Genomic DNA, 12,867 nt, shown 5'->3' with positions numbered 1-12,867 from the left:
GGGAAAGGGGCTTTGATTGGTGGTGCCAGCCTGCCGGGGGCGGGGACGGGGCGGGGATGGGGTGGGGAATGAAACTTCCCACTACGCCCCCCCCCCGCCCTCGGAGACCGGTTAGGAGAATGTCTCACCGCCTGCCCTCACCGCACGCCGGTCGGTACAGGGCTGTCGCCCCAAGACCCTCCAGGGCGAGAGACCCAGAGACAGGACTGGAGAGGGCTCGGGTGGGGGGGGGGCTGGCAGCCCCGGCCCCAAAGCGACGGTATCCCCCTCGCCATGTGAGCTCAGAGCACACCTCTCCCTTCCGACAAGTCAGTAACTAATGGATGCGACTCTCTGGTTGGGTTCCGTTCGCCCCCAGAGTCCACGAACGGGCTAGTGATTCGGATTAGCTCGGGGGCTGCTTGCTTGCTCTGGGTTTTTGCCATAACGCGCTGAACGCGGAGCCCTCTTGGTGCTCAGATGCACCCTACAAAAACCCCCACATGCCCCCTTGAGAAAGTCCCAAGTTCTCCACGCTTTTACGAATAAACTGGCGTCAAGGTGCAAGTGTAACCCCCTGCCCAGTACTTGTGCGTTCAAGAACGCTCACAGTCCAAGGGGCCCTTCCTGTGACTTCGGACACAGGCGTGGGGCACGCAGCGTTTGCCGGGCTGGGCTCCGCTCCGCGCCAAGTTTGCCCTTCGCCAGGCCGGTGTCATGGACCAGGGAGAGTTTCCATATTCCCCTCCACTCGTTCCCCACTAAAAAGTGTCAAATGAGAGCCAGGCCAGTTTGAGGACTTTATGGTTCTCGGAGAGGTGTTTACAGGTACCCTGGGATGTGTTGATATCCTGAGTACTGAGAATGGCTTCCAACCCTGGGTGCCAGCGCGTGACAACCCGTACGTCACTGCCCCTATTTTCCCCCGCACAACCACTGTTATCGTCGTCCCCTTTTAAAAAGAAATTTAGCCGGGGTGGGATGGCTCAACCTGGTGGAGTTCATTTTAGAAAATATACTTTGAACCTGCGGGCATGAGTCTGGAGGCATTTGCTGAAATGTCAGCATCAGCTTTGCCTCAGCCCCTCGCAAGTGATGGTATTGGAGACAAAGCTCTCAGGACCCTTGGGAGGCTCTAGGGACCAGGGATAACTACAGCCGATCTTTCTTCTACCCGTACTTTCTGCATAACTGCACATATCCTATGCATGAGTTCCTAATGTTTAAAAGCAATAGCTCTCCTTTGTTCTAAGCCTTCCCTGCTTTAAAGCTCTTTGAGGAATCTGTTAAGATTTTCAATAAAAACTGTGTTTAAACCTGTGCAGTTGCTGTTCTTCTTCTAGTGCGCAGGGACACTGCCTCAGTCACAGACAAGCCCTCCCCTGCCTCGATGAATGCGGGGGGGGGGGGGTCTGCTCCCGGACTTGCAGATGGGGCCCTTGTTCTACCAGTGAGCCGGAAGAGAAAAATAAGGGCAGGTAGACGGAAGCTGAGCCTGCTGTGTCAGCACACCTGCCTTTGAGGGCTCCAGGAAATTCGATTAAACAGCTACTTGGGTACATTTATCCTAGGACGTACCCATTAATCAGTTCTGGTCATTAATTAATTCCATTTATAAATTCTTCCAAGTTGCTCTCTCTCTCTCTTTTTTTTTTAAGAGGCAGAGGGAGAGGGAGACAGAGAATCTCATGCAACAGCGCCGAGATTCTCTGCTGAGTGCAGAGCCTATGGGCAGGGGGACTCGGTCTCACGACCCCAAGACCATGACCCCTAGACCCTGACCTGAGCGGAAACCGAGTCAGACGCTCAAGTAACTGAGTCACCCAGGTGCCCCTTCAGTTTCTCATTTTTTTTTAAGATTTTATTTATTTATTTGACAGACAGAGATCACAAGTAGGCAGAGAGGCAGGCAGAGAGGGAGGAAGGGAAGCAGGCTCCCCACTGAGCTGAGAGCCTGATGCAGGACTCGATCCCAGGACCCTGAGATCATGACCTGAGCCGAAGACAGTGGCTTAACCCACTGAGCCACGCAGGTGCCCCACAGTTTCTCATTCTTCATGACACTCCGGTGCTGGTGTGGCGGAGAGGGCATAGTGTGAGGTCTGTGTGCCCATCCTCGATGGGTTCTTTGGAGGTTTGTCCTTGAAAGCAGTAGTTGCTTACATCACGGGCAGTAACACTCTCGGATTGAATATTTCCAACAAGCTTTGCAGATGACCGTGCCACACGGCTTTATATTTACGATTGTGGCCACTTTCTAATTATTTATTTATGAGGGTCCATGAGAGCAGAGAGAGAGATTGCTATCCTCTGGCGGTCTGCCGCAAGGACAGGCTGTTTTCTTGGGAAAATAAGGTCCCTCCCACAACTTTTTGTACCTGGGACCTTCAGTCAATAAGCCTATGCCGGCTGCTGGGTGACAGGGGCCGCGTGCCAGGCAGTGTGGGGACCGTCACGATGCCTGAGCCAGCCACCCTGCCGTGGGACCAGAGAAAGAAGCCACGAGTTACGGAGGCAGATTGCCCAGCCCCCCACTCTCTACTCTCTGTGGGACCCTGGGCAAGTTGGCTGACCTTCCTGTGTGCCTCAGTGGCCACATCTGTAGAACGGTACCTGCCCCTAGCCACAGGCTGTGAAGGTTAACGTCCTAAAGGCCCATGGTGAACACCCAGCCAACAGCAGCTGGTTCTGGAGGGGGGCAGCGGGTGGGGATTCAGTTTGTACAAGGGAACCCGCAAGGATTCCCTTGAACCCATGAGGACAGACTAAAACCTGGGAAGACACTGTGGAACCTCTATCCGTCCCTTCCCGCCTCCACACTGGAGAAGGAGCTGTGTGCCTTGGAAGAGATATTGTGGAAGCTCCAGCTGTCTGGGGCTACTGGCGGCCCATCACCAACAGGGTGCGCCAGAGGGTCCCCGCCGCTGTGTGCAGGGGACACCAGCCCTGGCCTGACACCAAACTCCAGAACCTAGTGGCTGTTGCTGCTTCACTTCCGCCTCCCCAAACCTGCCTGTTCTTTTTGAGGCACCAGGACACTTTGCAGGTGACAGCCTAGAAATCCCGCTGGTTTTATGGGATACGCTGGGCTTTGAGCACTTTGCAAAGGACCAAGAGTCGAAGGCAGCTCTATTTATCACAAAACAGCTGAGTTTTACTCAAGAGCCTTCGCTGAGGGATGCCTGGGTGGCTCAGTAGGTTAACCGTCTGCCTTCAGCTCAGGTCCGAGTCCTCGGATCAAGCCCCGCTTTGGGTTCCCTACTCCCCGGGGAGTCTGCTTGTCCCTCTCCCTCTGCTGCTCCCCCTGCTTGTGTTCTCTCCTGCTCTCTCTGTCAAATAAATAAAGTCTTGTTGTTGTTGTTTTAAATAAAATCTTAAATGAAAAACTTTCGATGAAAAGCTATGCTTTTCCATTTTGACTAGCATTAAACTCTGTAACCAGAACATGGTGAGTAGTTCAACTGCCCACAATTCACTGAAATTATTTATCCTCTGGAGAAACTGAGTTAGAAATAGGAAATATTAATTTAGCTACTGGAGTTTTATACCTAAAAAGAAACTGATTACTCTCTTTTACAGAGTAATAGGAAACGGGGGGGAGGGCAGCGCCTGGGTGGCTCAGTTGGTTGAGTGACTGCCTTTAGCTCAGGTTATGATCTTGGGATCCTGCGATCCAGTCCCTCAACCAGCTTGCTGCTCAGCAGGGAGCCTGCTTCTCCTTCTTCCACTCTCCCTGGTTGTGCTCTCTGTCAAGTAAATAAATAAGAAAATAAATAAATCTTTAATCAAAAAAAAGGAAGAAAGAAAGAAAACGAAGGGGGTTGTGTTGACGAACTCATCTTCTTGTGGTACTAACACCAGCTATTACAGATGACGGACTTGCTCTGTGCTAGGCACTAACTAATGATTTTACATGTATTATCTCATTTAATCCTCCCAGCACCTCCAGTCGAGCTGTAGTATTATTGTTCCCACTTAAAGATGAAGAAATTGGAGCCCAAAAGCGTTGTGATGTGTGTAAAGACACACAGTAAATTCCAGAGCCAGAGCTCACAGCCACCCCACACCACAGCACTACATTCCTACAAAAATACACACCGATCAGTAAGGAAAGGAGACACGACTTCAGCAACAAATGTACAAACAGGAATCTTTAATGCAGCATCTCTTATAAGAGCTTAACATCTGAAAAAGCTTATATGTCTATCATAGGGCACTGATTAAATTAACGAAGGTACATTCACTCAATACAGTAAGTTAAGCATCTGTTACGAATTACATTACAGAGAAGTATGCACAGTGTGATCGAATTTTAATAAATACAGCATTTTTGCCAGGATACATATACATTAAAAGGTCTGGAAAATTACACAGCAAAAATACTAACAATGATCATTTTGAAGTGGTTAGGACTCCAGAGAAATTAAAACACTAAGTTCTCCCAACTTCTCTTACAATAACCATATAACAAAAAAATAGAAGAAACTCTTTAAAAATCACAATACTTTCCTTTCACTAAGAGATACTGCTTCCCACTTGAGCTCCAGACTAGAAATCAGCCCCAGCCACACTGAAGTGCTCTGTGACTTTGGACAAGGTACATACCGTCTCTGGGCCTCTTGTTCCATATATACAATAATGAGAAGCTGGGTTCTTTTCAAAAGTTCCTCCCACCTCTAACTAACTGACTTAGTCAATTTCCTTCCTAGCGAAGGTCTTAAAAACAAAAACGGGAGGTGGGGATTTAAATGTCGATGAACAGTCTCTTCACACCTTACCTGGTTTCTTTGGCTTATGAAGTTGTTCTCACTCTTCCCTTCCCATCAGTCCTTCGAAAAGGGAATGCTACCACATCTCACCAAAAATGTGTGACATCACTCTAGAAAAATAAGGGTCCTCTCCCAGAAAGACCATTTTTAACCTATATATTAACAAGTGGAGAGACAAAAAAACCACAACATGCCGAAACAACAGACCTCACGATCCAAGCCAAAAAAGAAACAGAAGCCATCTATCCAAACACAGTCCCCACCGCCGTCCTTATGCCACACCGTGTTGGCTTCTCCCTTCAGATCAACTGTCCACCCGTGGATCTGATTCACGGACTACCCAGCCTTCCTTTCACAGACAGCCATAGGGCCACCGAAACTCTTCTCAGCGAGAAACACGGGCTCTCACCGCCCAGCAGAGAGGATGACAAGCAGCCTAGTCCAGGCGGAGGGCGGATGCTAAGCCCATGGAGGTGACGTGGGTGAAAGGGAGGGCTGCAGTTGGAGGGGCGTGTGGCGTTTGAGCAGCAGGCAGACGGCAGGGTGTGGAGGGCAGGCAGTCTGGGAGAGGGGGGTGGGAACACACAGTCTGAGGGGTGCCGTGTCGCCAAGACCCACCTTCCCCTCTGCGAGCAGTCCCGAGCCCCGCAGACCTCTGCTCTGCTTCGGGAAATGCTAGAAAGCCCCAGGGCGGCGGTTTCCCTATCGATTTGGAAACCTGCTTCCTTCCGGAAAACCAAAAAAATCTGCCCTTTTAGAGGAAAAGCGCTGTATTTCCTATTCTCCTTCCCAGCCAGGGGAAAGGATAGTCTCAGCACTCTGTTTTTATGAAAACAGAAGATATTTCTCAACAAAAGTAAAATACTGAATATGCAGTTTGCACATTCTCACCCCATCCCCCATACCTGGGACCATCTCCCTGAGAGTCACTGTTCTGGAATCTTCTCCACTGCCCTCTCCATGCCCCACCCCTCCTTTCTTAGCAAATACTTTCCCAGATGGTATAGTCTAGGAACTATACTTCTGGGGTCTCCTCCATTTCTGTCCACTTGCTAGCTGCGTGGCAGCGGGTAAATGGCTTAAGTACTCTGAGCTAGTAACACCAACCTCACTGAGTCATTTGTTCACAGTCAGCAGGTGCACCGAGCACCTACTCCAGCTGGGCCCTGGGCTATGTGCTGGGAATACATCAGTGCACGAGGCAGACGCCTTCCTTATGCTCATGAAATGGGCCACCCAGGTGGGGGCCCAGACAATAAATGAATAAATACACAGATGGTGGTCAGTGCGTCCAATAAGGGACATGGTATAAGGAGGGAATACAATGGATTCAGATAGAGGCTGTGAGGTCAAAAAAGGCTACTCCAAGAGATGAATGAACATGAAAGCTGAACTTGAAGGATAAAGACGAGTTAGCCAGATGAAAGGTTCTGGGCAAAGATCCTGAGTTAGGAGAGTTTCATATTTTGTAGAAGACGCCATGTGGTTGAATATCAGGAGTGAGGAGGAGAGAGACTCCACGGGAGTCTGGAGAAGTAACCAGAGGACTCTCGATGTTGTATAGTCTGTGGTTGTGAACAAACGAGTACCGTCACACGTCTGCCATGACAGTAACAGAGTCGCATGGCCCGGGAACTCCTGTGCTCTGCTTTCTCACCATCCCGATGACCCCAACCCTTGGCAACCACTGAACTTTTTAATGTCTCCCTAATTCTGTCTTTTCTACAATGTCCTATGGTTGGAATTCTACAGGATGGAGCCTTTTCAAATACTTAGTAATAATGCATTTAAGGTTCTTCCATGTCTTTTCATGAGTTGATAGCTCATTTCTTTTTCATGCTAAATAATATTTCACTGGCTGCATGTACCACAGCTTATTCAGCCGTTCACCTAGTGAAGGACATCTTGGTTCCTTCAATGTTTTGGCAATTCTGCGTAAAGCTTCACTATCGTGTTTGTTTTGAGAAAAGTTTACTTGTTGCCTTTTGGGTCCCTAATGAGCAGAAACAACAGACTAGATCATACATGAAGTGCAGTTAGGAAGCCATAAAACAAATTATTTGATACTCTCGAGCGTGCTTATCTTAAGATATTATACAGAGATATTACGAAAAGCTACCTTACTGCTTTTCATCTAATACCAGAATATATGGCCTACAAGGGAAATAATTTGTGTTCAATTCTTGGTCCCTAGTCCCTAGAAATGTCAAATGGTGGCCGGTCCATTGGTATTTTTTGAGTACATGGAGGGATTTATGCTCTCCACAGTATTATTTCTTCTTTTGTAAAATAACATTGTTACTGAGAGACAATGCACATACCATGATGTTCACCCTGTTAAAATGTACGATTCAGTGGTCTCTAGTATATTTACAAATTCTTGCATCAAACCTCACTATCTATTTCCAGAACATTCTCTTCAGCCCCAGAAGGAAATGCATACCCAGCAGAAAGATTGAGTGGATCGCATGTGGTAGGTGCGCCATGGACCCGGGCTGCAGGCAAACTGAGGATGGGGCAGGAAGCTTACCTTTCCAGCTTGGTCAACTAGAGTGAGGAGCAACAACATGTCTCTAGCTTCATCAAGAGTGTGAAATACAGAAACCCTAAGAGATGCTACCGATGGCTAGAGTAAGTACACAGTGCTCCCCAGTGCCCCCCATCTGACTTCCAGAATCAAACTGTGATAGTCTTTGAAGGTGAAAAGCACAACCTTATCTTCCAGTGTCTGTATTGTCGTAACTGCACGTGTCCCTAGAAATATATTCTGAGCCTCTCAGAAATGATGGCAAGATTTATTTGTTCCAGGCACTCAAGGAAATCTCTGTCTGCCATTAGTCGATACTGAGCTAACTGAACCAAGGCTTCGGTGGCTATATACAAAAACGAAGAGAGCCTTTGTGGAATCAATTCAGAGAAGTCCTAAATAAACACGAACTATAACAGGTGGCAACAAGGAAGCCTGGCAGGAAGGGAATCTCGTTTCCAGCGTTGCCACATTACGATATTCAAAATGTCCAGTCTTTAATAAAATTTTACGAGGCACGCAAAGAATCAAAAAAGGATGGCCCATGTATGGAGGGGACAGCAGGCAATAGAACCAGAACTGTCCTAAGGAAGCACAGGCACTGGAATTACTACATAAGGACTTTCATCAGCTATTTTAATATGTCCAAAGAGCTAACAGAAACAATGTCTAAAATCTAAAGGAAAGATTCTACACCAACACATAAAGGCTTGCAAGTCTTCACTCCCATCTTCACAACAAGAAAAAATATGAACAAATTAAAAATCAGTGAGTCTTGGTGGGGACACCAGAGAATTGAGGTCATGGGACCAACTGCACCCTAATCCCAGAGGAACCAGCGATGACAGAGATGACAGACTGCACGGACTGTAATGCTGCACCCCCGAGGCAGGAGGTGCTGGCCTTGAAAGGCAGCTTCAGTGAGCTGTGGACTAGCTTGAGAGATGAAAACTCCTGGGGGCCCCATCTAAGGTAGCCACCTCCTCCACAATCATGGTGTCTAGCGCTAGAATCCTCCGCAGCTCCTCTTGATAAGGAGCAGAGCAAAACTGCTTCCTGTTGGGCCAGGAAGAGGCAAGAAAGAACTATCTTGAAAGAAGCCAAGAGCATTCTCCACAACAAAGGCTTACCCAGCAAGGGAGAAGCCATACAGGTACGAGACCGGAGAGGGGGGGAGTGTGGGGTAGGTAAGGGAAGTGAGCAAATCAAGGCCATTGAGCCTTCCCTCTTCACATAAGGTGGGGGGGGAGCAGAGAAACACCTGAGAAGGTCCCAGCCGAGGGGGGCAGGTACACTAAAAGACAGACCTAATCCCAGGATTCTAGAATGAGTGTCATCAGTCCAGACCTGACCAAACATCAACAGGGCTCCTGGCTTATAACAGTGGATTATAGCTGAAAAGAACTGTAAGGCTCAAATTCTACAGAAGAACGTTTTCTAGGGAAATGAAGGATGCTGGGGGACAAAAACAAAGACACTAGTGGAAACTGAATCCTCTGATGCTACAGAGACAGGAAACAGTAAATATAGCCTATCTCTTAGCCAGGTAAAAATAAACATCATACCAAAGGCCTATTTACTTTCTAATACCTGATAATTCACAACTGGCTTTCAACAGCAACAACAACAAACTACATGGCATGATAAAAGGAAAGAAGAAAAAAATCTGAAGAGACAAAGCAGGTGTCAGAACCAGATTCAGATATGGCAGAGATTTTTAAATCATCAGACAGGGAAATTAAAAATACATATGATTAATACACTGAGGGCTTTAGTGGGAGAAGTGGACAATATGCAAGAGCAGACAGGTAATGGAAACGAAGACAGAAACCCTAAGAGAGAATATAAAGGGAAGACTAGAAACAAATCAAGTATACATCATCTGATGGATTATCAGATGACTGGAAAGGGCTGGAGACAGAATCAGAGCATTTGAAGATATGTCAATAGAAGCTTCCCAAACTGAACTGTAAAGAGATAAAAAATAATAAAAATTGGAACAGAATATCTAATAACTGTGGGGCAATTACAAAAGGTATAGCATACATATCATGAGACTATCCAAAGTAGAAGAAAGAGAGAAAGAAACAGAACTATTTGACATGATAATGACTGGGATTTTTCTAAAATTAATGGCAGAAACCACACCACAAATCTAGGAACCTCAGAGAACACTGAGCAGGATAAATGCCAATATACATACATACCTACCTACCTGCATATATATATATATATATATATCTACACACACACGCACAAACACACACACCCCTAGGCATATCATATTCAAATTGCATAAAGCCAAAGACAAAGAAAAAAATCTTTTAAAAAGTCAAAGGATAAAAACACCTTATCTAGAGAGGAACAAAGGCAGGGATTACATCAGACTTGCTTCAAAAATCATGCAAGCAAGAAGAGAGTAGAATGAAATATTTAAAATGGTGAAAGAAAAACCCACCAACCAAGGGAGTCTATATATTCAGAAAAAGCATTCTTCCGAAGTAAGGGAAAATAATGACTTTCTTGGTATAGCAGTTTGCTAGGGCTGCCATAACAAAATACCACAAACTGGGTGATTTAAACAACGACACAAAAATGATTTTCTACAGTTCTGGAGACTGAAAGTCAAAGATCAAGGTACTTTAGTGTTGCCTTTTGAGAGGCCTCTCGGCTCGGCTTGGAGACAGCCATCTCCTCGCACAGCCTGGAGACAGCCATCTCCTCGCACGGCCTGACCTCCCTGAGCGTGCACGCGCATCCTTGAGTCTCTTCCTCTTCCTACAAGGACACCAGCCAAATTGCAGTAAGGCCCCACCCTTATGACCACATGTGACATTAATGACATTTCTAAAGGCCCCATCTCCAAATACAGTCATGTTGGGAGCTTGGGCTTTGACATATGACTTCTGGAGGGGGACATAATTCAATGTGAAACACTCAGACTTACAGCACTGAGAAAATTTTTGTCACCAGTCAATGTTAAAAGATGGTCTTCAGAGAGAAGGAACACGGTACTAGTCAGAAATTTGGGTCTACATGAATAAAGGAAAGGTATCAGAGAAGGAATAAGTGAAGACTAAAATACAATATTTTATTTTTCTTATTTACTCTAAAGGACAACTGTTCAAAGGAATAACAGCCACAACATACGGGTGATCATAGCGCGTAGGTCAGTGCAAGAGACGGTAGCAGTGTTATGAAGGGATGGGAGTGGGGAGCTGGGGATTCTCTGTTACACCCACACCACCCAGACAGTGGTGCAGTGTTGTTTGAAGGTGGACCTAGATTAGTTGTAAATTTATGTTGCGCAGTCTAGGTCTAGGGAAACCACTAAAAAGTTAAAAAGAAATATAACTGATACGCTGAGAGAGAAGAGAAAATGGAATAATAAAAAATGCTCAATTAGAAGAGAAGGCAGAAACAGAAAGATTAAGAAAAAAACAAAGAACAGGTGCAACAAATACAGAATTTTGACAAACATGGTAGATATAAATCCAACTATCAATAATCACTTTAAATGGGCGTGCTCTAAATACTCCAGTTAAAAGAAGACACTGTAAGTGTAGGTGAAAAACAAGACCAGACTATATGGTGTCTATAAGAAACCCAATTTAAATATAAAAACACACAAATATTGAGAGTAAAAGAGCGGGGAGAGGGGTATCACGGGCACTAATCAAACGAAAGCTGGAGTAGCGATACTAATTTCAGACAAAAAAGGCATTTGAACAAGGAAACTTCCAAGGAATAAAGAGGGTGTTACATAATAAGGGAGGGTCAATTCTCTGAGAAAACACAATAATCTTTGAAATATATGCACTTTACAACAAAGCGTCACAATACAAGAGGCAAAAACTGACAAAAATGCAGAGAAATAGATTATCCCTATTAACGTGAGGGATTTCCACACTCCCTCTATTAGTAACTGACAGACCCAGTAGGCAGACAATCAGCAAGGATAAAGCTGAATTCAACAGAACCACCCATCAGGGGATCTGCTTGACATTTTATTTGTATTTTTCCCCAGCTTTCTTTTTAATTGATAAAATTGTATAGACTTAAAGTACGTAATAGGATTTGATAGACGTACACGTTGTGAAGTGATGATCACAATTAAGGTAACTGTAATACACCCCTCACCTCAAACAGTTACCTTTCCTGTGTGCAGAAAGAAGTCTGACGATCTATTCTCTTAACACAATCTCTTCCTTGCAGACCTGTTCTCTCCTTCTAGACTCCAGATCTTCTGAGATGTTCCAAGAAGCTGCCAAGCTCGGGGCCTCTCTTCCTTTGTCGTGGGGTCAGAGGTGCGGGAGCAGCGTTGTACGTCTGGTGCCTGGTATTCGTTCAGTCCACAGCCCTGGGACACACTGGGTCCCAGTAATTAACACAACGTCTACTCAGTGAACGCGGATGACAGCAAACGGAAGAAGGTCCAGACTTCTAAAGAAAAAAAAAAAAGAAGGTCCAGACTTCTAAATGAAATGTTTCACTATAAACCTGCCTAAAATGAAGGGCTTCCAGAAGCCACCTGCACAATTTTCCACTTATCCAGGAAAGACTTTCCCCCTAAATGCACGAAATTATCAATAAATGTTTAAAACTTGAAAAAAAGAGAAAAAGATAGACTCAGTTAGCAAATGTCAAGTACACAATACAGTATTAACAACTGTGGTCACCACACCAAACATTAGCTCCCTAGAACTTTTTCATCTTTTGACAAACATCTGATTTCTCCCAGCCCCAGCCCCTAGCAACTGCTGTTGAACTCTCTGTTTCTATGAGTTTAATTTAATTTTTTTTTGAGATTCCACATATGCATGAGATTATACAGTATTTACTTTCTCTGTCTGGCTTGTTTCACTTAGCAAAATGCCCTCTGGTTTTATCCATGTTGTCACAAATGACAGCAGAGATATCTATCTATCTATTTCTATCTCTCACATTATATATCTCTCCCACATTTTATACATATATATCTTTATCTCTTCATCCATCTACAGACCCTCAGGTTGTTCCCAAGTTTTGGCTACTGTGAATAATTTGAATAATGCTGCCATGCACATACCCAGAAGTGGGATTGTCAGATCATATAGCGATCCAATTTTTAAGGTTCTGAGGAACCTCCATGCCGTTTTTTCCATAATGGCTGCACCAATTTACATTTCCACCAACAGTGCACGAGGCTTCCCTCTCTCATCCCCATCTCCTAGCCAGCGCCTGTTATCTCCTGTCTTTTTGACAGTAGCCATCTCAACAAGTATAAGGTTGTCAGAGAAGGGACAGTTTCTCCCTACCCCTCTTGGTACTTTTGGCGGGTTGGCTGAATGATCAAAATGACACCAGGCAGAATAATAGGAGAGAAAGAAATTTAATCATATACCTGTGGATATATGGTATACACAGGTATACCTGTGGAGAATCCCCATTCTCCACAAGACATTCCAAGACATTCCAAAGACAGGCAAAAATGAAGTTAGGTACGTCCTCCTGCACTGAGGAGAAGCAGGGAGGGGTCTGGGGCTTCAAAGGGAAGGAAAGCCATTACAGGAAGATGAAAAAGAATAAATGTCTGGTAAACAGATATTTGCT

The 12,867-nt window shown here is 45.5% G+C and overlaps 1 long non-coding RNA gene across 3 annotated transcripts in view; it reads right to left on the bottom strand.

Moving 5' to 3' along the window:
• Positions 1–4,112: 4,112 nt before the first annotated feature.
• The window catches only part of LOC123935267, a 30,935-nt gene continuing 22,180 nt past the window's right edge, over positions 4,113–12,867 (bottom strand). For all 3 annotated transcript variants that reach the window (XR_006816889.1, XR_006816890.1, XR_006816891.1), the window contains exon 4: positions 4,113–11,718. This is a non-coding gene — a long non-coding RNA (uncharacterized LOC123935267). The remainder of the gene's footprint in view (positions 11,719–12,867) is intronic.

The sequence above is a fragment of the Meles meles genome, chromosome X, assembly GCF_922984935.1.
Source record: "Meles meles chromosome X, mMelMel3.1 paternal haplotype, whole genome shotgun sequence".
Classification (NCBI taxonomy): domain Eukaryota; kingdom Metazoa; phylum Chordata; class Mammalia; order Carnivora; family Mustelidae; genus Meles; species Meles meles.
Note: the sequence above shows the minus strand (reverse complement) of the source record. Positions and strands in the feature narration are given on the sequence as shown.